Source organism: Stenella coeruleoalba, assembly GCF_951394435.1.
Source record: "Stenella coeruleoalba genome assembly, chromosome: 13".
Lineage (NCBI taxonomy): Eukaryota > Metazoa > Chordata > Mammalia > Artiodactyla > Delphinidae > Stenella > Stenella coeruleoalba.
This window is the reverse complement of record NC_137159.1, coordinates 49,732,385-49,759,687: the sequence shown is the minus strand read 5'-3', so window position 1 is coordinate 49,759,687 and position 27,303 is coordinate 49,732,385. Positions and strand designations below refer to the sequence as shown.

The 27,303-nt window shown below is 38.4% G+C and overlaps 1 protein-coding gene across 11 annotated transcripts in view; it reads left to right on the top strand.

Annotated features, from left to right (window-relative positions):
• The window catches only part of GTF2A1L (general transcription factor IIA subunit 1 like), a 959,941-nt gene that overhangs the window by 795,357 nt on the left and 137,281 nt on the right, over positions 1-27,303 (top strand). For all 11 annotated transcript variants that reach the window (XR_013831083.1, XR_013831084.1, XR_013831085.1 and 8 more), the window contains one exon: positions 23,364-23,498. The gene's annotated coding sequence lies outside the window, so the exon portion shown is untranslated. The remainder of the gene's footprint in view (positions 1-23,363; positions 23,499-27,303) is intronic.

Below are 27,303 nucleotides of genomic sequence, written 5' to 3'. Positions count from 1 at the left end.
GAAGGGAAAGCTGTGTTAATAGATGGGAAGAAATTATCAGAGGAAAAAAATGAGCTAAGGTAAGGCCCAGAATGCATTCAGATTGAAAGGATCTGCTGAGTGCTGAGGAAAATGAAATAGTAGTTAATGTTTTCTGAGTTCTTTAAATGTGTTGTTTAAATGTTTCCAACAATTCTGGTATGTTTATTATTAACCTAAGGGTTAAACGCTCATCATTTTAAAACTGAATAAAGTGAAATATGATTCAGTTTTTAACTTACAGGAGGTCCCACAATTTAGTGGCACACCCAGCTCTAGAACATAGTCTTGCCTGAGAAACTTTCCTCTTAGTCACAAAGTGTGTATGTAGAGAGGAAGAAGACTCACACCTGGATAGATTGTTACAAGTATCAAAGATATAGAGATGGCATTAAAAGGCTTGCATTGAGCACATATGTTGCCAGTGAAAAGATACGAATCTGAGTTAAATCAGTCTTTTTATTAACATAATTATGCTACTAGGAATTCTGAGTGAAAATGATTTAGAACCCAGAAATTACTTTGTGCCCCCAACCAAACTATCAATAAATTTAAGACAAAAACATATTTTAAAATCTGCAAAATCTAAAAACGTTCATCTCCCATGTACCTATTTTTAAGAACAAAAAGAAAAATTAAATTATTGCAGCAAAATTAAAGAAAAATCCAAGAAAGACACGGGATTTAACAAACAGAAGTAACTTAGGGGTTCAGTGGACCCCCAGAATTATAGTTTTTCAGAAAAACCAGAAAGCATTGATTTACATGAGAATGAAGAATGTCTTCAAGAATATAGTAAATTCTAATTATTGGAAAAGTGGAAGCTCTTAATATCTCTTCTACCAAAAATAAGAAAGAAAGGCAATTAAAAACTTTACAAAAAGTGCAATGTGGTAAAGTCATGGTTTTGCAAAACACAAACTACAATTTTCAACTATTTTGAGCAATTTTTTTTTGGAGCATTGAGTAAGATAAACCGTTGGACTTTGATGCTTGGAACATTCTTCAAGTGGCACAGATTTAGTGACTAAGATTATATTACTTTTCCTACAGATACAGTCATACAACTTGGTTGTACAATTGATCATTCCTACACAATCATATCATACATTCTAGTCAATGGTATTCAAGGTTTAGAATAAAACTAGACACACAGAAGACTTTGATATATTTACAGAGGAGAATATATATTATAAAACTTGGCAATATTAAATGATGACATAGATAACAGAGTCAGGAGGTAAGGAAGGGCGGGTATAGAGATGTGGGTAGACTAATGTTTCTCATCTTACAATATGGGAATCCAGCTGATAGAGAGTAAAGGTAGTGGACCCAGAAATAAAGGATTAAGAATATTATTGAATATTACACTGATAAGTGTTAACATGAGAAGAATTTAAAGTAAGGTGAGTTGAAGAAAGAAGTGGAGAGAGGGTGGTAGGGTAAGTGTGCATAACTCATCACATTTTATAGATGAGAATCTATAGAGTATCTAGAGGTGATAAATCAAGAAGCACTAATAATAAGAATTAAGAGCAAACATGGTTAAAAGTGGAGAAAGAGGAAGGAATGAGAGTCAAAAAAGGGAGAATTTGACTTGTCTTGTGAATCTCTTCTGTGAATATATGTTTTATTCCTTTTCTGTGAGTGCCTATATTACATTTCCAAGTAAATTTTTTAAAGGGCATGTAAGTACAGGTGCAAGATGTCATAACTATGTAGAGGCCAGCTTGATGACTCTACTTATTCCTCTTGGCATAGAGGTACTGTTAGCCACTCCTTTTGTTGGATGTTTAACGCTTGAGATTTGCTATTGTCATTGAGTTTCACATATTTTAAATAACAATTTCATTTAATACTCATGCCCTGGAGAAAATATAGAAAATTGTAATTTTAGAAAATTGTATCAGAAAATAGGAAATTGTAAATTTAAGAAGAAAAAAAAGGCAGGACTATCCTAAATCAGTCATAAGCTTCTACCTCAATACCAGACTGTTCCCTCTTTCATTTCCACTACATCCTTCTCAATCTTGATTGAATTTGCTCTGCTGGCTTTCAGTCAGAACCACTCTAGAAGATTGATAAGGTTCTGACTCATGACCATTATTAAGGTTTTGGTCAATCTACATAGAGTTTAACCATGTACCACAGATAATTTTTTAAAATATATGCAAAGATATTTTTGTTGTTATATGTATTTGTTTTGTTTTCAAACTAATACTATATCTAAGATATATTATTTGCATCAGGTCTGTACAGTTGAAGACTAATAGTACATTTTGTATTTGAAAAAATTCTAAGGGTAAAGGTTTATTTGTGGTAGTTTTAAAAACAACAAGAAATAAATGCTAGACTGTATGCAGTGGCGACTATGGATGAATGTTTACTGAATATAGGCTTATTTATATTTTAAAGAAACATATAAACATTCAGTAAACATCTTATTTTATATGATGATCTTATGCCCATTAATTGTTGTCGCAAACGTAAAAAATTAGGTAGTCACAGGTTTTAATTCTTTGTTCTTCAATAAATTATTTTCCAGGGACAATAAGCTATAATGCTTAATTGTGAAATCTTTCTATAGTGTGCAGAAGAAAATGGCATGTTTTCAATGATTGCTGTAGAGTGATGCACAGAAAACATCTCAATATAGTAGTAAAAGATGGACAGTAGTATGTATTGCCAACCTTACCAAAAAGTGTTTCTGATTCTTTAGCGTACTGAATGAATGACTACTTCATTATACTTGGAGTGGGACTAGACAGCCACTGAAAAAATATCTGCAAATTTTGCTGGGGTGGTGACCAAGACAGAACCAGAGAATCTTGTTGAAAAAAAGGATTTCCAACAGATTGCATCCCTTGGTGGAAATGTTCTGCCAAATCCACTGGGAAGATATGGCCCTTCTCTAAAGACTGTAAAGCATGGAAATAAGTATTCCAATATCTCTAGCATTTGCATCCCACCAAGTCATCTCAAATGCCATACCCTTTTGTCTGATGTTTCTGGCATGTGGACTACTTATTCTGACAATTTCTCACCTCCTTTTTCTTAACTAGTGGGATAAATGGAGAAGTAATAGGAGTAGAAAAAAAAGGAAATAGAAGTAGTCAACCAGTTTCCATTGCAGTTCAAGCAAAGAGCTATCAATGTCACAGAAATCATATATTTAAAAATATATATTCGGGCTTCCCTGGTGGCGCAGTGGTTGAGAGTCCGCCTGCCAATGCAGGGGACACGGGTTCGTGCCCCGGTCTGGGAAGATCCCACGTGCCGCAGAGCGGCTGGGCCCGTGAGCCATGGCCGCTGAGCCTGCGCATCCGGAGCCTGTGCTCCGCAACGGGAGAGGCCACAACAGTGAGAGGCCCGCATACCACAAAAAAAAAAAAATATATATATATATATATATTAAAACTATTACCAGCAGCAGTGGATTTTCAGGTATGTAGTAAAGAGATGCACTGAGTTCTAGAGATGGAATTTTCATAGCCTCCACAATTAACAGGGCTCGGAAGAAAGATATTGGGTTTTTTTAATTAAAAAAAAAATTTTATTGGAGTATAGTTGATTTACAGTATTGTGATAGTTTCTGGTATACAGCAAAGTGAATCAGTTATACATACACATATATACAATCATTTTTAGATTCTTTTCCCATATAGGTCATTACAGAGTATTGAGTAGAGAGAGTTCTCTGTGCTATACAGTAGGTCCTTCTTAGTTATCTAATTTTATATATAGTAGTGTGTATATGTCAATCCCAACCTCCCAGTTTATCCCACCCTCCCTTTCCCTACTGGTAACCATAAGTGTGTTTTCTATATCTGTGGTTCTATTTCTGTTTTGTAAATAAGTTCATTTGTACCATTTTTTAGATTCCATATATAAGTGATATCATACGATATTTGTCTTTCTCTGACTTACTTCACTTAGTATGATAATCTCCAGGTTCGTCCATGTTGTTACAAATGGCATTATTTCATTCTTATTATGGCTGAGTAATATTCCATTGTATGTGCCACATCCTCTTATCCATTCCTCTGTCGATGGACACTTTGGTTGCTTCTATGTCCTGGCTATTGTGAATAGTGCTGCAGTGAACATTGGAGTGCATGTATCTTTTCGATTTACGGTTTTCTCAGGATATATGCCCAGGAGTGGGATTGCTGGATCACATGGTAGCTCTGTTTTTGGTTTTTTAAGGAACCTCCATACTGTTCTGCATAATGGTCGTACCAATTTACATTCCCACCAACAGTGTAGGAGGGTTCCCTTTTCTTCACACCCTCTCCAGCATTTATAGTTTATAGATTCTTTGATGCTGGACATTCTGACCAGTGTGAGGTGACACCTCATTATGGTTTTGATTTGTATTTCTCTAATGATTAGTGGTGTTAAGCATCTTGGCATGTGCCTCTTGGCCATCTGTATGTCTCCTTTGGAGAAATGTCTGTTTAGATCTTCCAGCCATTTCCTGATTGGGTGTTTTTTTTTTTTTTTTGATATTGAGCTGCATGAGCTGTTTATATATATTGGAGATTAATCCCTTGTTGATCACTTAGTTTGCAAATATTTTCTCACATTCGGTGGATTGTCTTTTCAGTTTGTTTGTGGTTTCCTTTGCTGTGCAAAAGCTTTTAAGTTTACTTAGGTCCCATTTGTTTATTTTTATTTTCATTACTCTAGGAGGTGGGTCAGAAAAGATATTGCTACAATTTATGTCAGAGAGGTTTCTGCCTGTGTTTTCCTCTAAGAGTTTTATAGTCTCAGGCCTTACATGTAGATCTTTAATCCATTTTGAGTTAATTTTTGTGTGTGGTGTTAGAGAATGTTCTAATTTCATTCTTTTATGTATAGCTGTCCAGTTTTCCCAGCACCACTTATTGAAGAGACTGTCTTTTCTCCATTGTATATTCTTGCCTGTCCTTTGTCATAGATTAGGTGACCATAGGTGTGTGGGTTTATCTCTGGACTTTCTGTCCTGTTCCATTGATCTGTATTTCTGTGTTTGTGCCAGTACCATAGTGTTTTGGTGACTGTAGCTTTGTAGTACAGTCTGAAGTTAGGGAGCCTGATTCCTCCAGCTCCATTTGTTTTTTTTTTTTTCTTTTGCAAGATTGTTTTGGTTATTTTGTCTTTCCATACATACTGTAAAATTTTTCATTCTAATTCTGTGAAAAATGCTACTGCTAATTTGATAGGGGTTGCACTGAATCTGTAGATTGCTTTGGGTAGTATAGTCATTTTGACAATATTGATTCTTCTAATCCAAGAACATGGAATACCTCTCCATCTGTTTGTGTCATCTTTGACTTATTTCATCAGTACCTTATAGTTTTCTGAGTACAGATCTTTTGCCTCCTTAGGTAGGTTTATTCCTAGGTATTTTATTCTTTTGATGTGATGGTAAATGGGATTGTTTCCTTAATTTCTCTTTCTGATCTTTCGTTGTTAGTGTATAGGAATACAAGAGATTTCTGTGTATTAATTTTGTATCCTGAAACTTTACCAAATTCATTGATGAGTGCTAGTAGTTTTCTGGTAGCATTTTCTATGTGTAGTATCATGTCATCTGCAAACAGTGACAGTTTTTATGGGTTTTTTTTTCCTTTTTTTCTTTTAACAGTGACAGTTTTAATTCTTCTTTTCCAATTTGGATTCCTTTAATTTCTTTTTCTTCTCTGATTACTGTGGCTAGGACTTCCAAAACTACATTGAAGAAAAGTGGCAACAATGGACATCCTTGTCTTGAGCCTGATCTTAGAGGAAATGCTTTCAGCTTTTCACTGTTGAGAATGATGTTTGCTGTGTGTTTCTCATATGTGGCCTTTATTATGTTGAGGTATGCCCTCTTTCTGGAGAGTTTTCATCATACATGAGTTTGAATTTTGTCAAAAGCTTTTTTTGCATCTATTGAAATGATCATATGGTTTTTTATTCTTCAGTTTGTTAATGTGGTGTATCACACTAATTGATTTGAAGATATTTAAGAATCCTTGCGTCCCTGGGATAAATCCCACCTGATCATGGTGCATGATCCTTTTAATGTGTTGTTGGATTCTGATTGTTAGTATTTTGTTGAGGATTTTTGCGACTATGTTCATCAGTGATATTGGCCTGTAATTTTTTTTGTTTTTGGTGGTATCTTCGTCTGGTTTTGGTATCAAGGTGATGATGGCCTCATAGAATGAGCTTGGGAATGTTCCTTACTCTGCAATTTTGGGGAAGAGTTTCAAAAAGATAGGTGTTAACTCTTCTCAAATGCTTGATAGAATTCACCTGTGAAGCCATCTGGTCCTGGACTTTTGTTTGTTGGGACTTTTTAAATCACAGTTTCAATTTCAGTACTTGTGATTGGTCCTTTCATATTTTCTATTTCTCCCTGGTTCAGTCTTGGAAGCTTGTACCTTTCCAAGAATTTGTCCATTTCTTCAAGGTTGTCCATTTTATTAGCATATAGTTGCTTGTAGTAGTCCCTTACGATTCTTTGTATTTCTGTGGTGTTCGTTGTAACTTCTCCTTTTTCATTTCTAATTTTATTGATTTGAGTTGTCTCCCTTTTTTTCTTGATGAATCTGGTTAAGGTTTATCAATTTTATTTATCTTTTCAAAGAACCAGCTTTTAGTTTCATTGATCTTTTCTATTGTTTTCTTCATCTCTGTTTCATTTGTTTCTGCTCTGTTCTTTATGATTTTTTCTGCTAACTTTGGATTTAGGTTGTTCTTCTTTCTCTAGTTGCTTTAGGTGTAAGGTTAGGTTGTTTGAGATTTTTCTTGTTTCCTGAAGTAAGATTTTATTGCTATAAACTTCCTGCTTAGAACTGCTTTTGCCATGTCCCATAGGTTTTGTATCATCATGTTCTTGTTGTCATTTGTCTCTAGGTATTTTTTGATCTCCTCTTTGATTTCTTCAGTGATCCTTTGGTTGTTTCGTAATATATTGTTTAGCCTCCATATGTTTGTGATTTTTACAGTTTTTTTTTTCTGTAATTGATTTTTAATCTCATAGCATTGTGGTCTGAAAAGATGACTGATATGATTTCAATTTTGTTAAAGTTGCCAATGCTTGATTTGTGGCCCAAGATATGATCTATCCTGGAGACTGTTCCATGTGCACTTGAAAAGAAAGTGTGTTCTGCTGCTTTCAGATGGAATGTCATATAAATATCAATTAAGTCTATCTGGTCTACTGTGTCATTTAAGGCTTGTGTTTCCTTGTTAATTTTCTGTCTGGATGATCTGTCCATTGGTGTATGTGGGTTGTTAAAGTCCCCCACTATTATCGTGTTACTGCCGATTTCCCCATTTATGGCTGTTAGCTTTTGCCTTATATGTTAAGATGCTCCTACATTGAATACATTTATATTTACATTTGTCATATCTTCTTCTTGGATTGATCCCTGAATTATTACATAGTGTCCTTCCTTGTCTCTTGTAACTGTCTTTATTTTAAAGTCTATTTTGTCTAATATGAGTATTGCTACTCCAGCTTTCTTTTGATTTCCATTTGCATGGAATACCTTTTCCATCCTCTCACTTTCAGTCCATATGTGTCCCTAGGTCTGAAGTTGGTCTCTTTTAGACAGCATACATACATGGGTCTTGTTTTTGAATCCATTCAGCCAGTCTGTGTCTTTTGGTTGGAACACTTAATGCATTTACCTTAAAGGTGATTATCAATATGTATGTTACTGTTGCCATTTTCTTAATTGTTTGGGGTTTGTTTCTTTATGTCTTTTTTCTTCCTTTCCTCTTTCTTTCTTTTTTTCTTGTGGTTTGATGACAATCTTTAGTGTTGTGTTTGGGTTGTTTTTTCTTTTGTGTGTATCGCAGTTTTTTGGTTTGCATTTCCCATGATGTTTTCATACAGCAGTCTCACTCTCTCTCTCTCTCTCTCTATATATATATATATATTTGTTTTAAGTTTCTGGTCTCTTAATTTCACATGCAATTCCCATTTCCTGCATCTGTACTCTCCTCTTCTCATGGTTGCTGATTTTGATATAGTTGTGTGGGGGTGATTACCTACTACAACTTTATGTTTGCCTTTACCAGTGAGCTTTCCCATTTGTGATTTTCTTGTTTCTAGTTGTAACCTCTTTTTTTCCCCCTTCCTAGAGATGTTCCTTTAGCATTTGTTGTAAGGCTGGTTTGGTGGGGCCAAATTCTCTTACCTTTTGCTTTTCTGTAAAGCTTTTGATTTCTCTGTCAAATTTGAATGAGAGCCTTGCTGGGTAGACTATTCTTGGTTGTAAGTTTTCCCCTTTCATCAGTTTAAATATATCATGCTGCCTTCTTTTGGTCTGCAGACTTTCTGCTGAAAAATCAGCTGATAACCTTATGGAGAGTCCCTTGTATGTTATTTGTTGCTTTCAATATTTTTCTTTGTATTTACTTTCTGTCAGTTTGATTAATATGAGTCTCGACATGTTTCTCATTGTGTTTAGCCCATATGGGACTCTCTGTGCTTCCTGGACTTGGGTGACTGGCTCCTTTCCCATGTTAGGAAGTTTTGGGCTATAATCCCTTCAAATATTTTCTCAAGCCCTTTCCCTCTCTCTTCTTCTCCTGGGACCCCTATATGTGAATGTTGGTGTATTTCATGTTGTCCCAGAGGTTTCTGAGACTGTCCTCATTTCTTTTCATTCTTTTTTCTTTATTCTGTTCCATGGCAGTGGTTTCCTCCACTCTGTCTTCTCGCTCACTCTGCTATTGATTCTTTCTAGTGTATTTTTCATTTCAGTTATTGCCTTGTTCATCTCTGTTTGTTCTTTAAATCTTCTATCTATCTCTTTCTTAAACATTTCTTGTATCTTCTCAGTCTGTGCCTCCATTCTTTTTCCAAGATTTTGAATCATCTTTACTATCATTACTTTGAATTCTTTTTCAGGTAGATTGCCTATCTCCTCTTTATTTAGTTGTTCTTGTGGGGTTTTTTCTTGTTCTTTCATTTGCAGCATATTTCTCTGTCATCTCATTTTGTCTAATTTTCTGTGTTTGTGGTCTCCTTTCCACAGGCTACAGAATCATAGTCTTTTGCTTCTGGTGTCCACTCCCTGGTGGGTGAGATTGATCCTGGTGTTTCTGTAGGCTTCCTGGTGGAAGGGACTGGTGCCTGTCCTCTGGTGTGTGGAGCTGGGTCTTGTCCCTCTGTTGGGCAGGGCCATGTCAAGGGGAGTGTTTTAAGGTGGCTGTGAGCTCAGTATGACTCTAGGCAGCCTGTCTTCTGATGGGTGGGACTGTGTTTTCTGTCTTGTTGGTTGTTTGGCCTGAGGCTTTCCAGCACTGGAGCCTGTACATTGTTGGGTGGGGCTGGGTCTTGGTGCTGAAATGTGGACCTCTGGGAGAGCTCACTCCAATCAATATTCCCTGGGGCATCCGCTACCAGTGTCCTTGCCCCCCCAGCGAGCTAGAATCGACCTTCACCTCCCCAGGAGACCCTCCAAGACCCCTAGGTAGGTCTAGTCCAGGTTCCTATGGAGGTACTGCTTTGTGCTGGGTCCCATGCATGTGAGACCTTTTGTGTGCCCTCCAAGAGTGGAGTCTCTGTTTCCCCCAGTCCTGTGGAGCTCCTGCACTCAAGTCCCACTGGCCTTGAAGACTAAATGCTCTGGGGGTTTTTCCTTCCAGTGCCAGACCCTCAGACTGTCTTGGAGGGCTATTTTTACGTGCAAACATCCTTGTGTAGCCTGCGTGGGTTTAATATTTTTTGGTGTGAGGGCTGTTTTTATAGTATAGATGTCTGCCACCTCTTTCCTCCATGTATCATGGCCATTATCCTCTTGATAGGAGGTGTGACTGATGTTGTGGTGACCAGAACCTGCACTGAATATTGAGCAGAGCCTCCCCTTTGCACTATGGTTGTCACTGCACTGTCAGGGGTGGGATCTGCTCCCTAGTTGTTGGAGTAGAGGCCCCCAGATCTGTTTAGTAGCTGTGTTCTGATCTGCGGTGTTAGCTAGGTGGGAATGAAGCACTCCCACTGGGAGAGAAGCCACTGAGTATTCCTCCTCTGGAGCTGTTCACCTGTGGGTGTGCTCTGTTGTGTCACCTTTCACCCCTTGTGCAAGCTCTCCGATTACACTGTTGTTGGCACTGCTTTCGGCCCCACCTTAACCATGAGTATGCTGGCAATTGGCCCTGGTGTCTCTCAGACGTTTTCACCAGGCCACCAGCATAGATCCACTGAATTCAGGTCCCAGGATTGCAGTAATCATGGATCTGGACCCACTGTGGGTGCTGTGGGGGCAGCTCAGACTCTAGCCTGACCCAACCCCCACAGGTACATGCCCACAAAGTCTACAACTGCTGAAGCTAGACCCATCTTGGCTGCAGGAGTACTCGTAGTCTGTTCAGATGTTCTTCAGGTGCTGAGTTCACAACGCTGGTCTCGGGGGTGTCAGTCTGTGGTTTGTGCCGTTGTAGGGAGAGATTTCAGCTTTTTTCTTTAGTTGCACGGTCCCTGGGGCTCAGCTGTGGTTTCAGCCCCAGTTCTGTCTGTGGGCCACCCACAGAGGTCTACTCCTAGAGCACACAAGTCCACCCCAGCAAGGAGGGGGCACGGAGAAGGCGGTAGCTGGGGGCACAAGAGAGCCCACCCCAGCAGGGATGGGGCACAGAGGAAGAGGCAGCTGCCGCCAGGGTTGCAAGAGCACCCACCCTGGTAGGAGTCCTTCCTAGTGCCCGGGGAGGCAGGGGCCGATGCATCAGAAGAGAGGCTGCAGTGGTGGCCCTGCCCTTTGCACATCACTCAACCATGGTGCTTTGCTTCTGTAGCTGTCTGGGTTTCCTCCACAAGCATTCCTGGTTGCAGATTTCCTCAATCCCGTCCTTTCAGGCTGTCTGCTGGAATCCAACAGCAATCCTTTCCCTGGGTCTGCTCTCCAAACTCCACATTCCAGCACCCAGCCCCTCCCTGTCCACATAGGTGTACACATCTCTCAGGCTGGGGGATGCAGGCCTGTGGCACGGACCATCTGTGTAGGTCCCACTCTGTCCTGCCTGCCACAGACCAGTTGCTGCACTCTCCTCCAGTAGCCCCCGAAGCTCCCCTTCTGTCCCAATTTATCTCCCCACTGGTGAGGGGGCTTCCCTGGATGCGGGAACCTCTCCTCTCCTTCAGCTCCCCCCAAGGGGCGTAGGTCTCTTCCCTCTTCCTCTCACCTTCCTTTTCCCTTCTTCTTTCTTTTGTCCTACCTGGTTATGCAGGGATCTTTCTTGTCCTTTTAGGTGTACAAGGTCCTCTGCTAGTGTTCAACAGGTGCTCTGTGAGAACTGTTCCATTTGTAGATGTATTCTTGATGCATTTGTGGGAAGAGATGAACTCCACATCCTCTTACTCCCCCACCACCCTGACTTCTCCCCTCAGTATTGGATTTTTTAAAAGGTATTGGTACAGAGAAATTTTTAATCTTTAAAGCTAATTTGTAGAGAATTTGAATGCATTTAGCATGCAGTCAGTTAATGTAACAGAAAATCTAGTGTTGTTTGGGTCAATAGCTCAGGCACTCTTGTTTTAAAATGACATTATTAGAGTATTAGAGTCTGAGTCCTTTGGTGATGATGAATGCAATGATGAATCCTGAGTTTGCTTATCATTAGTCAAGGGAAAATATGTTAAAAATGCTTTTATCCTTAACTTATGATCAGGTATATCTTTATTTCCAAAAAATACTAGATGGTGGCATAAAAGAAAGATCTGGGAATCTCCAAAAATTCTCTCCTCTTACTGCACAATTCAAAAAGAGATTATTGAGTAGCCTTTGGATTATAGAAAATAAATACTATTGTATTTTGCATCATATAGTCTATGAATATAGCGGTTGGCTGAGGTAGCCCTATGCTGGAAAAGATCAAGCTGCCAACTGTTGGAAAGAGTGGCTGCACTTAGTGTGTGGAGTTAGGTATGGAGAAAAGAGGAAACTCAGTCATTTGTAAGGAGAGGGTGCTGGCCCCAGAGGGCACTGAAGGGTTGAAGTAAAAGATCAAAAAAATAGAAGTAGGAAAAAAAGGAACTGCAAAGAAAAGCAGGTAAACAGTTGTCTGACAAATTCCCCTGAAACTTACATGGAGTAAGTATAACAAATATACTTTAGTATGTATACTAAATATACTTCAGAGCCAATATACCAGAGCACTGATTGTGAATTCTTGCAGTACAAGTCTATGTCTCAGAAAATGCCTTCTTTGTTAAATGAATGTGTATCAGTTCTGAGGTCCCTATGGTCTTTGTTAATGTCTTCATTTTTGTTCTGAAGATGAAAATTACAATCTGAATGTATTATTAATATTCTCAGTGTTTTGACCCATTGACAAACCTTCACTTTGTTTCTCCTGTCAACTGCTACTGTAACACCAAGCCCCAAATCAAAGCTATCCTTCACAGTCCAGAGTGGACCCTAATCAATGCCAGTAAATTTTAAAAGGCAGTGGCTATGGTACAAGATTATTAATTTTTAAACAGAAAAATAATACAGTACAAAACTGCAGCCCCTAGGGCCATGGTTAACAATGTTGACATTATGGTGCTTTGTTTAAGGAAAAAAATCATTACATTCCCTTAAAACATGAATTTGTTTTCATTAGAAATAAAATACTACTACCTATGTTTTCCATCAATCAAATATTTGTAGAATACCAGCTGTGTGTAAGATGAAGAACTAGGCATATAGTGGGTACCAGAAGGTATAAAAGAGCACAAAAGCACACAACTTTTTGCAAAGAGAAACCTGGGGATAAAAAAATTAACTTTATAAAAGAGATGATACAATTACTAAATGGCATGTATAGACAGAGAACACTATAGTATCTACAAGAGGGAAAGATTGGTAACAGGCCAGGATGGTCAGGAAGTATTCAGTTGATCGACAGCCTGATCTTGGTCTTGGATGATGGTCAGATTTGGATCAGCAAAAACATTAAGGATGGCATCACAAGCAAAGTTGGTGGCATGAGCAAAAATATAAAGGCAGGGTTATATACGGAATGATTAGCAGGCAGTGAGGAAACCCGTCTGCTTGGAGTGAAAGGATCATGAATAGGAAAACATGGAGATAACCTGATAAATATAGTTTTAGAAGGAATGGTGAAAAGTCTCCAACTTCAGAATATCTAGTAGGAGATCCTGTCTGGATCTGTGTTCAATCTCATGAGGAATCGTGGTCATGAATATTTTAACCTTTGTATTTCATCTGGCTTTACCATCTGTCCCTCCTTTTTAGTCAGTCGGTATAACAGCCGCCTCCACCATGCACATATAAAAAAAATTAAGTAAATAAATTAGTAGTTCTGGATCAACCATATGGTCCAAGTAACTTGGTTTTGGGAATATGTATTTAAGTGTTTAAGAATGACATCTGGACAAGCAGCAAAAACTCACAGCAGAGTGGCAGGGGATACTGGCCATGGTGAGGGTTGAGTCTAATTGCTTTAAGCATTTAAATAGTAGGTTATTAAGTGTGACCTGCCAACAACTTAACTTTGTTCAGATTTTCTCTCTCTGATTGTTCCAAGTTCAGGCTGTTATGGTTAGTGCCCAAAGAGTCCACCCGGTTTTGCTTCTATAAAACCCAAGGAATATTCAGGATTTAATCTAAAATATCTTCTCTGTTCATCTTAATTATAGCATAACTTTAACTAGATAATGGAATTTTTTTCAATCTCAAATACCTAGACTTCTTTTAAATCATACTTTTAAGAAAAAAGGTAAATCATGTGAAAATAAACATATGCTATTTAGGGTTTTATTTTGTTAAATTTTATTCAATTTTTAAAGGATACTTTCTGTTTACAGTTATTACAAAATATTGACTATATACCCTGTGTTGTACAATATATCCTTGAGCCTGTCTTACACCATACTATGTACCTCCCACTCTCCCATCCCTATTTGCCCTTCCCCTCTCCACTGGTAACCACTAGTTCTATGTATCTGTGAGCAATCTTTTTTTTTAGTTATATTCACTAGTTTGTTGTATTTAGATTGCACATATGTGATATCATACAGTACTTGTCTGTCTTTGTCTGGCTTATTTCACTTAGCATAATGCCCTCCAAGTCCATTCATGTTGCTGCAGATGCAAAAATTTCATTCTTTTTTATGCGTGAGTAGTATTGCATTCCATTGTGTGTGTGTGTGTGTGTGTGTGTGTGTGTGTGTGTATCACATCTTCTTTATCCTTTCATCTGTTGATGGGCACTTAAGTTGCTTCCATATCTTGGCAATTGTAAAAATGGTGCTATGAACATTGGGGTGCATGTATCTTTTCAAATTAGTGCTTTTGTTTTTTTCAGGTATATATGGAGAAGTGGAATTGCTGGTCATATGGCAGTTCTATTTTTAGTTTTTTGAGAAACCTCCATACTGACTTCCACAGTGGGTTCACCAACTTACATTCCTATCAGCAATGTAGGAGGGTTCCCTTTTCTCCGTATCCTTGCCAGTATTTGTTATTTGTGTTCTTTTTGATGGTAGCCATTCTGACGGGTGTGAGGTGATACCTCATTTTGGTTTTGATTTGCAGTTCTTTGATGATTAGCAATGGTGAGCATCTTTCCATGTGCCTGTTGGCCATCTTCATTTCCTCTTTGGAAAAATGTCTATTCAGTTCTTCTGCCCATTTTTTAATTGTGTTTTTTTTTTTTTTGATGTTGAGTTGTACAACCTGTTTATATATGTTAGATCCCTTATCGGTAATACCATTTGCAGATTTTTTTTCTCACTCAGTAGTTTGTCTTTTCATTTTGGTGATGGTTTGCTTTGCTGTGAAAAAGCTTTTAAGTTTCATTAGGTTCCATTTGTTTTTGCTTTTGTTTCCTTTGCCTTAGGAGACAGCTCCAAAAAAATACTGCTGCGATTTATGTCAAAGAGTGTTCTGCTTGGGTTTTCCTCTAGGAGTTTTATAGTATCTAGTCTTGCATTTAGGTCTTTAATCCATTTGAGTTTATTTTTGTATATACTGTTAGAGAATATTCTAATTTTATTCTTTTACATGCAGCTTTCCAGTCTTCCCAGCATGACTTATTGAAAAAACTGTCCTTTCTCTATTGCATATTCTTGCCTCCTTTGTTGTAGATTAATTGACCATAAGTGCGTGGGCTTATTTCTGGGCTCTCTATCGTGTTCTGTTGATCTATGTGTCTTTTTTTGTGCCAGTACCATACTGTTTTGATGACTGTAGCTTTGTAGTATAGTCTGAAGGCAGGGAGCATAATTCTTCCAGCTCTGTTCTTCTTTTTCAAGATTGTTTTGGCTCTTAGGTCTCTTGTACTTCCATACAAATTTTAAAATTATTTGTTCTAGTTATATGAAAAATGTCATTGGTATTTTGATAGAGTTTTCATTGAATCTGTATATTGCCTTGGGTAGTATGGTCATTTTAACACTATTGATTCTTCCAATCCAAGAACACACTGTATCTTTCCATTTTTTTGTGTCACCTTCCGTTTCTTTCATAAGTGTCATAGTTTTCAGAGTACAGGTCTTTTGCTTCCTTAGGTAGGTTTATTCGTAGGTATTTTACTCTTTTTGTTGCAGTGATAAATGGGATTGTTTCCTTCCTTTCTCTTTTTGATCTTTCATTGTTAGTGTATAGAAATGCAGCAGACTTCTGCATATTAATTCTGTATCCTGAAACTACCAAAGTCATTGCTGAGCTCTAGTAGTTTTCTAGTAGCGTGTTTAGGATTTTCTGTGTATAGTATCATGCCATACAGTTTTACTGCCTTTTCAATTTGGATTCCTTTTATTTTTCTTCTTTGATTGCTTTGGCTAGGACTTCCAAAACAATATTGAATAAAAGTAGCAAGAGTGGACATCCTTCTCTTGTTCCTGATCCTAGAGGAAATGCTTTCAGCTTTTCACCATTGAGTATGATGTTAGCTATGGGTTTGTCATGTATGGGCTTTATAATGTTCCCTCTATGCCTGCTTTCTGGAGAGTTTAAATCATGATTGGGTTTTGAATTTTATCAAAACCTTTTCCTGCATTTGTTGAGGTTGTCATATGGTTTTACTCTTCAGTTTGTTAACGTGGTGTATCACATTGATTGATTTGTGGATATTGAAAAATCCTTGCATCCCTGCAATAAATCCCACTTGATCATGGTGTACAGTCCTTTTAATGTAACTGTTGGACGTGGTTTGCTAGTATTATTTTGAGGATTTCTGCATCTATATTCATCAGTAATATTGGCTGTAATTTTCCTTTTTTTGTGATATCTTTGTCTGGTTTTGGTATCAGAGTGATGCTGGTCTCATAGAATGAGTTCAGAAGTGTTCCTTCCTCTGCAGTTTTTTGGAATAGTTTCAGAAGGATAGGTATTAACTCTTCTCTAAATGTTTGGTAGAATTCACCTGTGAAGCCATTTGGTCCTGAACCTTCGTTTGTTTGAGTTTTTAAATTACTGATTCAATTTCTGTACTGGTAATTAGTCTTTTCACATTTTCTATTTCTTCCTGGTTCAGTCTTGGGATCATGTACTTTTCTAAGAATTGTCCATTTCTTCTAGGTTGTCCGTTTTATTGGCATATAGTTGTTCGTAGTTGTCTCTTATGGTCCTTTGTATTCTGCGTGTCAGTTGTAATGTCTCCTTTTCATTTCTGATTTTATTGATTTGGGCCCTTTCCCTTTCTACTTGGTGAGTCTGGCTAAGATTTTATCAATTTTGGTTATTTTTTAAAAACCTAGCTTTTTGTTTTACTGCTCTTTTCTATTTTTTTAGTCTCTATTTTGTTTATTTATTTTATGATCTTTATGATTTCTTTCCTTCTACTAACTTTGGGTTTTGGTCTTTCTCTATTTGCTTTAGCTGTAAGGTTAGGTTCTTTGAGATTTTTCTTGTTTTCTGAGGTAAGCTTGTATTGCTATTAACTTCCCTCTTAGAACTGCTTTTGCCGTGTCCCACAGGTTTTGGATCTTCGTGTTTTCATTTTCATTTGTCTGTATATAGTTTTTTGTATCCTATTTAATTTCTTCAGTGATCCTTAATTGTTTAGTAGCGTATTGTTTAGCCTCCATGTGTTTGGGTTTTTTTTTACAATTTTTTTCTTGTTGATTTTTTAGCCTCGCAGTATTATGGTTGGAAAAGGTGCTTGATAAGATTTCGGTTTTCTTAAGTTTACTGAGGCTTGTTTTGTGGCCTAGCATGTGTTCTAGCCTGGAGAATGTTCCATGTGCACTTGAAAAGAATGTGTATTCTGTTGCCTTCAGGTGGAATGCTCTATAAATGTTAATTAAGTTCATTTGGTCTGATGTGTTATTTAAGCCCAGTTTTCCCCTGTTGATATTCTGTCTGGATGATCTGTCCACTGATGTAAGTGGAGTATTAAATTCCCCTACTATTGTTGTGTTATGATAGATTTCCCCTTTTATGGCTGTTAATATTTGCCTTATATATTGACGTGCCCCTATGCTGGGGGCGTGTATAGTTACAATTGTTATATCTTCTTCTTGGATTGATCCCTTGATCATTATGTAGCATCCATCTTGTTTGTTATAACAGTCTTTATTTTAAAGTCTATTTTGTCTAGGTGTTGCTACTCTGGTTTTCTTTTGGTTTCCATTTGCATGGAATACCTTTTTCCATCCCCTCACTTTCAGCCTGTATGGTCTCTAGATCTGAAGTGAGTCTCTTGCAGGCAGCATATATACAGGTAATTTTTTTTTATCCATTCAGCCACTCTGTGTATTTTGATTGAAGCATTTAGTCAAGTTACATTTAAGGTAGTTATCAATATGTATGTTTTTATTGCCATTTTGTTAATTGTTTCAAATTTGTAGGGTTTTTTCCCTTTCTTTTGTAATTTGATGACTATCTTTAGTGTTATGTTTGGATGCCTTTTTCTGTTTTGTGTGTATATCTATGGTTACCATGTGGTTTTTGTATAGCAGATCATATATATACATGATTGTTTTATGTTTCTGATCTCTTAATTTCAAATGCATTTTATTATTATTTTTTTTTGCGGTACACGGGCCTCTCCCTGCTGTGGCCTCTCCCGTTGCGGAGCACAGGCTCCGGACACGCAGGCTCGGCGGCCATGGCTCACGGGCCCAGCCGCTCCGCGGCATGTGGGATCTTCCCGGACCGGGGCACGAACCCGCGTCCCCTGCATCGGCAGGCAGACTCTCAACCGCTGCGCCACCAGGGAAGCCCTCAAATGCATTTTAAAAAGCCTCCGTTTATTCTCTCCTTCCCTCATGATTATTGTTTTTGATATCATGTTTTACATCTAATTTTTGTGTGTGTCGTGTCCCTTAATAGCTTGTTGTGGATATGGATGACTTTACTGCTTTTGTCTTTTAACCTCCCTATGACCTTTGTGGGTGGATGATTTCCTGTCTTTACCATACGTTTGCCTTTACTGGTGAGCTTTTTCATTTCATATTTTTTTTGTTTCTAGTTGTGGCCTTTTCTTCTTAACCTAGAGAAGTGTCTTTAACAATTGTTGTAAAGCTGGTTTGGTGGTGCTGAACTGTTTCAGCTTTTCTCTTGTCTGTAAAGCTTTTGATTTCTCCATCAAATCTGAATAAGAGCCTTGCTGGGTAGATTATTCTTGGTTGTAGGTTTTTCCCTTTCATCATTTTAAATATATCATACCACTCCCTTCTGACCTGAAGAGTTTCTGCTGAAAAATCAGCTGATAGGCTTATAGGAGTTCTTTTGTATGTTATTTGTTGCTTTTCCCTTGCTGCTTTTAATATTCTCTCTTTATATTTAGTTTTTGTCATTTTAATTATAATATGTCTTGTGTGTTCCTGTTTGGGTTAACCCTGTATAGGACTTTCTGGGCTTCCCAGACTTGGGGGACTGTTTCCTTTCCCAGGTTAGGAAAGTTTTCAGCTATTATGTTTTCAGCTATGTTCTTAGGCCATTTCTCTCTCTCTTCTCCTTCTGCAACCCCTGTAATGTGACTATTAGTGCACTCGATGTTGTCCCAGACTTCTCTTAATCTGTCATCATTTCTTTTCATTCTTTTTTTTGTTCAGTGGCAGTGACTTCCACTACTCTTTCAGCTCACTGATCCGTTCCTCTGTATCATTTAATCTACTACTATTGATTCCTTTTTTCACTTCAGTTATTGTATTCTTCATCTCTGTTTGGGTGTTCTTCATATTTTCCAGCTCTTTGTTAAAAACTTCTCACCTTCTGCTCTGTGCGTCTGTTCTTCTTCTGAGTTCTTTGATTATCTTTGTGATTATTACTCTGAACTCTTTCTCAGATAGATTACCTACCTCCACTTCACTATTTCTTCTTCTGAGGTTTTATTTTGTTCCTTCATCTGGAACATAATCCTCTGCCACCTAATTTTGTTGAAGTTGCTATTTGTATTTTTATGTATGTGGTAGGTTAGTTATGATTTTAAAACCTTGGGGAAATGGCCTTCTGTAGGCGATGTCCTGTCTGTCCCAGTAGCACACTCCCCTCTTGTCACCCAATCTCTATGCTCTGGGGGTTCCCCCTAAGAGGCTGTGTTTGTTCTCCTGTTTTGGTGGGCTATGTAGGCAGTCTGGTGGGCTTGGTTGGTCCCTAGCCCAGTTTGTTGCCAGGCCCTGCCTTGTGTAGATGTGGCTAGCTGCCGTTTAATGGGACCTGGTCGCTAGGTGACTGGCTGTGGAACCCTAGGGGGCCCTGGGGCTAGTGCTGGCTCACTAGTGGGCAGAGTCAGGGCCCTGAAGACTCCAGGGCTGTTGCTTGCCCACTGTCAGGTGAAGCCAGGTCCTGAGGTTAGTGCCTGATTACTGGCAGGCAGAGCTGGTTCCTGGAGTCCAGGGGTTCTGGAGTTTCTTTCACATGTTCTTTTTGGGGGGTGGGCGGGGGGGTGGGCAGGGGTGTACGGTTCCTGCCATAGTTGGGTATGGGGTCCAGTGTGTCCCGAAGCTTGCGTTGGCCTGCTAGTGGATAAGGCCAGTGCCCAGCTGGCCCCAGGGTAGGGTCTAGCCTGCTGTGGTGGGCTAGGTCCACAGGCTGCAGATTGTAGTTTCTTGTATCCAGTGTTTGCCCCCTGGTGGGTGAGGCTGGTCTAGAGGCTTGTGAAGGCTACCTGGAGGGAAGGGCCGGTATCCACCCACTGGTTGGTGTAGCTGGGCCAGGCCATCTTAGAGGCTGTCTAGATGTGGCTGTGGGTGGAGGAAGTCTTTAGGTAGCTTGTCTGCAGGTGCATGGGGCTCTGTCCCTGACCAGTTAGTTGTTTGGCCTGAGACATCCCAGCACTAGTGACTATAGGCTGTTGGGTGTGGCCAGGTCTTGGAGCTGATGAGTCAAGATGGCAGCCACCAACAGCAGTGTTCATGGAGTAAAATGTTTCCAAATATTGCTGCCACCAGTGTCTACGTCCCCATGGTGAGCCCCAGCCACCCCCCACCTTTCCAGGAGACCCTCCAAGACCAGCAGGTAGGTCTGGCCCAGGCTCCTATCCAATTACTGCTTTTGCCCTGGGTCCCAGTGCATGTGGGATTTTTTGTGTGCCCTTTGAGAGTGAAGTCTCTTCACTCTTATACTGAAAGACCACCCCTCTTTTCTTCTTTATGTCTTTAGTTGTAGAAGGTCTTTTCTTGTAGGTTCCACCTTTTTCATTGGTGGTTGTTCTGCAGGTAGCTGTGGTTTTGTTGTGCTTCTGAGAGGACGTGAGCTCAGGGTCTTTGTACTCGCCCATCTTGGCTGCTCTCCCCTCGTTTAGTATTCGGTGAACAAGAGCAACCTACTATATCCTGGGCTCAGTACATACTAAACTCTTTCTCCTGTACTTATTTTACCTAGAGCATTGATGATTGGAATTGATGTTCAGAATGATGACTCCAAGAACCTTTAGGGCTATTTATCATCAAATAACTATTCAATCCCTCATGGAACGAATGAAGGTTCAGAAAGTTGGAATGGCTCTCAACAACCTATAATTCTTTCAGATACCTTACCTTTCATAGTTTCACTGCTTTCTCCTATGCAAATAACTTCTTTACTTACATCCTAGTCCTGGCTTCATTCCCAACTCTCAGTTCCACATTTCCACCTGTCTACTGTCTACCATCTCCAAGCTTCCCTCTCATCACAGTAAATTAAGCAGGCCAGTTGTCTGCTGTCATAGAGTCCATCTACTGATTGAGAAATAGGACAAATAGGAGTATGTTATAATATCACATGGTGATTAATGCTGTGGGTGGTGCTAATTTTAGATAGGGTTGTCAGAGAAGGCCTCTTAGATAAAGTGCCAAGGTGTGAACGTAATAAGGAAGAAAGACATGGAAATAACTAGGAGAAAATTTTTCCAAGCTGAAGAAACATGTCAAGAGGCCCTGAAGTGGGGTATATTTTGTGAGTTTGACTAAGAGCCAAGAGGCCAGTGGGAAGGAAAACCAGTAGTTGGGTAGTACTGCCTCTATTAAATCTATTTTTTTAATTTTGAGGTATAGTTGACTGACTTATAATATTATATGTTTCATGTGTACAACATAGTGACTCAGCTTTTAAATGTTATACTCCATTTACAGTTACTGTAAAATATTGGCTATATTCCTGTGCTGTACAATAGATCCTTATAGCTTATTTATTTCACACATAATGGGTTTTACCTCTTAATCCCCTGTCCCCATTAAGTCTTATGGGAACTTGGTTTGATCCTTTCTTCTTCTTTCAAAACATCAGTGATAACACTTTCACACTGACCTTCCAGAGTCGTCTTGTTTTCCTTAACCTGCTCTGTCCCCACACTCTGTGCGTTAAATCCCAACTCCTCACATCTTCTTAATGAAGATTTCTCAGTTACTCCCACCCGTATTGAATGATTCCTTTCCTGAATTTCTGCAGAAATATTGGCCTTCAGCACACACACTTTAATACAATGAACAGTTTTCATATACTCCCGTTTTCTCTGCCCACATTGTGAATTCCTTAATGCAGATACACATCTATTTTACTCTATTAATTTAGAGAAAGAAAAGAGGATTCATACAACTTATTGATAATACTTACATACTATATAAGATTATTATAGTAATACAGAAGAATTACCTGTTAACCTTTAATTAAATAGAAACATGATTCATCACAACTCTGTATTTATTGAAAACCTCAAATTGGTAGAAATTTAAGAATGTTAAAATCCCTTTGAGTAAAAGAAATTGGAAATTGCCATATTTGTATTATATATATATGCTATACATATTTATAACCATCTGTGACATATACAGACACATTTATACAAACTTGATATTCATTTTAATACTTTTCCAAATAAGGATATTCAACATTTATTAAGTATTTGATAGCTTTCAAAGCATATTTACATGTTATCATATATGACTCTCAAAGCAGCCTGTGAATTACTTAAGCAGGGTATTGTTTCGTTATTATCAGAAGTTAAGTGACTTGTCAGAGATCATGCACCTGGCGAGTGACAGGCTATATATACAGTCCCTAAGCCATCGTTTTTTCCACCATAAGCCAGAAATGATCTAAAGGTCTGCGGTTCTTCTGATTATTCCATCATTCTGTCTTTTATATTGAGAGAGAGAAGGAGCGAATAAGCAAGGGATGTGGGGTTAGTTGAATTTTGAGCAGGTTTATTTTAGATAATATTCACAAACAGTGTCTGTAGTGGATCCGGTGTGCAGTTCTTATAAATTGAACTGAATATGGAAAACCCAGTTGCTGGCACATATAGGCACTTCATACCTGTTAATGAATGAGAGTGTTGCCAAATTTTTCTAACTTGTGTGCTTTTGTTTGTTTTTTTAGAGAATTCACTTATCTTTTCCCACCTTTGATGGGCTAAAAATAATCACATACAAAAAACCCTATATCCACTGAGGTTTTATGAGGGAGCACAGAAAACATGCTTTTGATTACTGCCTAACTGCATCATGTCAAACATTGTGGTTACATTTTAGGAATGAGCAATGTCAGTGTGGAATTATCCATGCACTCCTTGGCATCAAGATGTAGCTAATGTCAAATTAAAGTAGCTAAGCATGATGGATGATAATAAAGAGGAGACTTGGGGGAAGCTGTTTATGGGTTGTTCTCAGAACGGCCTAAATAAAAAAGAAATAACACGCTCACGTTGTCATATACTATACATCAAATGCACAGTCACCAATATTCGATAATTACGTGAATATATCAACCAACTTAGAGTTGTAAAAACTTCTCCCATCCTTGGGGATACTGCACCCTGTTATTATCATTTAAGAAGCTTTCCAGTGGAACCATTTAATATAGATTGTTGGTAAATAAGTTGAGGCCCAAGACCGGTGATTATTAACTTTCCTCTTTGTCCAATATATGTAGTTTCATTATTGGGACCCATCATATATATTGACATAACATTGATATTATTTTTTATAGGATCCGGGAAGTTGATTACAAAGAATCTCTTATCTCCTGCGTACTCAACCTGTTTTCAGCAATATTGTCAGTCCTGCACACCACAGCCATCATTTCCTGTGACTTCTGCCCTTTCACTCTGCAGCACAAAAACAGGTAATTACTTTTTTACTTTCCATTTGTTTACAAATTCTAAAAACAATAGTGACTTTCAGGTTAGGCACCACTGGCAGTTTAAGTAACCCCTTTTAAAAGGTCTGTGGTTGTACCTCAGGGCCTTTGCCAATTCGATAGGTCATTAAATTCCTGAAAACACTATTTTCATTTGACATCATGGCCTCTATGGAGAATGTGAGCTGTTGGTACATTCTCCATCAAATACTTGAGAGTAACTTCTGAGCTTGTATCTTGATCAATAACTTGGGATAGATTCACATTTGATATCATGACATTCAGAAATTTCCAAAGTCACTAAAGCTCTCATCTGAGCCCTTAATGAAATGTGATCATCTATCTATCTGTTGATTGATCCATTGATATATAGATCAATCAATCTACCCATCTATCATCTCTGTGGTTTCTTTTTCACCTGAAACCAAACTGGATTGCTGTTGGTACAAAAGTTTTGGAGATAGATGTTTTTAAAGTCCTTGTCTTAGTCTGCCCAGGCTGTCATAACCAAATACCACAGACTAGTGGCTTAAACAACAAAAATTTATTTGTGCCTAGTTCTGGAGGCTGGAAGTCTGAGATGAGGGTACCAGCGTAATTGGCTTTTGGTGAGAACTCTCTTACAGGCTTATAGATGGCAGCCTCCTCACTGAGACCTCACATGGTGGAGAGAGACAGTGCTCTTTGATGGCTCTTTTCGTAAGGACAATAATCCTATTGGATCAGGATCCCACCCTTATTATCTTATTTAACCTTAATTACTTGTAGGCCTTAGCTCCAAATATAGTCACATTAGGGCTTCAACATATGAATTGGGGGAGGGGGAAATACAATTCAGTCCATAGCAGTCCATTATAGTTTTTGCACTTCAAAATGTTAGTTTATAAGTATGAGAAAAATGTCCACAGACAGGATTCTGAAGAAAGTTAAATTTTCTTCTCACAAAGTGAGACGAAATTCAAATCTGCTGGTCAGAGGACAGCTCAGTTACATTTTTGTTTGTTACACTGCACAAAATATAATCATTTTTCCACAGTCACAGAATTCTTCTATCGGTAAATTTGCTTCAAAATATTACTTATGGCTTGCTTCTATCAAACTCACCCTATAGGAAATTTAAATGCACAAGTGAATTTCAGAGAGACTTTGAAGATGCATGTTACATATAAAATTACATTAAATATAGCCAGGAAGAGAGAAGTATATCATTTTAATTGGATGTGTAAAACTATCTACTTACCTATCTCTATCCAGAGGACATTTGTACAGAAAAAGTATGTCAAAATGTGCCCTGAAACTCATAAATTACACCACCCAGTATGGTGACGAATTTAGTATAAATATATCAAGGTTTAAGAAAAATGATTTTTATAAATCCCAGGATTTAAAAAGTTATAAAATTAATAATTGTGATATGTTAAAAACATGGTAGAATTTTTCAAACTGTGTTCTACAGTGCCTTAAAAATGGCACTTGAGTTAGAAAAAATAGAGCTAATTGCTTTATAAATAACAGTTAAGAGACATATTTATAACTGACAGTTATGAATGCCTTGTACTCTCTCTCCTGGCGTTTATTAGATGTTATCTAATAAATAGTGACAGTGTCATGGAGACAAAAGATTCAGATAGACCCGAATAGGAATTCTGGGTCTACCAGTTGATTTGCCATATGATTGTGGACTCCTCACTTAACTTTTTCGTAGAGCTTCTGGGTAGATTAATCTTTTTAAAAATCTATTTAAAGTACCTAACACTGTGCCTTGCACATAGTAGGTACTGGATATATATGTTAGTGCCCTTTCTTCCCTCTCTCTGTTACTATCACACTGAATATAATACAAAGCCATGGTGTAGATTAAAGCATTTAGGTCATCAACAGAGCTCACATACATAAGCTCAGACCACCTGAGCCTATGGCTATAAAAATAGATACAATTACCTAGAAGGTATGGGTCCTGTCAACAAAAAATTAATCAGTTGATGTAAGAAAGAAAGAAATGGAAAATTTTATTTGAGGCAAATTTGAAGATTATAACCCAGGAAGAGCATCTCAGAAAGCTCTGATAACTGTTCTGCCCGTTAGAAGTCAAGGTACAGTAATACAAGCTTTTTGAGACAGAAGGCTATACATTAAGTGACGTACTATTAACAGTTTACATACTTCAGATCTAAGCGGCCCCTTAGAAAGTCAAGAAGGAATGCTGTCTTTTAAGGAGCTGTCTGTGTTGTTGATGCTGGGAGAATGTTGCTCTTTATGGTTGAGCAGGTATGTTTGCTGATGGGGGACGTTTGGTCAATGCACAATGCGGATACACGATGCATAGTAGGGGGGAGAGAGGAGGCCAAAGGGCAGAGAAGATTTTAGAGAGAGGAGGCCAAAGGGCAGAGAAGATTTTAAGTATTTCTTGTCTTGCCATAAAATAGGGATTTCATTTCACAGTGGCCCCCTGTTAATCATTAATCTTTCAATAGAAAGCACTAGGTGATCAAATATTTGGCCCCTTGAAGTCAAAGCGGCTGCTTGCCTGCTCTAGGGTCCATCATGTCTCTCGATGCTGGGGCCCAATAGCCCGGTTCTCTCTTTTTGTCGGGGTTATACTAGCAGAATGTTCAGCAAGGATTGACAGCCGAGTCTAGGTTATCCAATAAGGGACTTAAGCCAGTTTTCCTTGCATGTGCATTATGTATGCCCATTATTTTATAACAAACTGTAGATGTGATCTTTAATTTCAAGTCATTTAGACATCATCATCTTAATGTGAGCAGGTGAAATACAGTGTGAAAGTCAAAAGCCTATCACCTTATAAGTAAGTTCTACAAACTGTAATTTAAATTGGTAGTAGGAGGAACATCATCATTTTCCTATTATTTCCCCTAAACTTGGAAGAGCATTGTTCAGAGAAGAAATTTGACACTTCAAATAGTGTGGCCACTTCAAATAGTGTGGCCAAGTGGTCTTACCCCTGGAAAACTGATTGATAGGTGCCACAGTGCTCACGTTACAGATTACCGTCACAGACTGACAGGGGCTGTTTCCAGGGCTACCCCTTGGTGACCTTGAGCCCAAGGGAAATCGATTATGTATCTATCTATCTTCGTAACCAACCTGGGGAGAACTAGGGTCATAAAACTTGTTCCATAAATCCATTAGGTCCAGTTAGGAGCTATGCAATATTCAATATCTAAAGGAAAGGAGTATTTATGGCCAGGTTCAAAACAGGCATCATTAACTGGCCAGGGTCTCATTTAGTGATATTGGTGGTAACATTAGCCTGCATGATGTTAAGTTTCTTTCTTTAATACAATTTCTGAGGACCATCACTTAGAGTCTTGGAGAGGAGAAATCCACCAAGGCAACCTGGGAATACTAGACAGACATAGGCCACAAACCCAGCAATTAGACTGATTTTTGAAACTTCATATGATTGAGCCTAAGAAATACATTTAGCTCATAAGCAGAAATGTGAGCGATTGTCAAAGCAGAATCTTGGGTCAGCTGTCTACTTCAGATGTTGTCTTCTTCTTGTCCTGGTCTGGTAGTATACTGGTCTTAGTTGAAGTCAGAAACAGGAGTTGTAGTTCATTCAGGAGAGGCCTGATAAGGTCCCTTCCAATGTGGCCATAAACAGTTCTTTATCTGATATCTTTTCCAGTATGAATAATCTCCTGGTTGCAGGTCTTGGCACACCGGATTTTCATCCAAAATTAGATTGCTGCGATAAATTTCAGAAACAAACTTTTGAACTTTACAAAAAGTTATCTGGGAATTGCATCTTAGCCAGTAAATA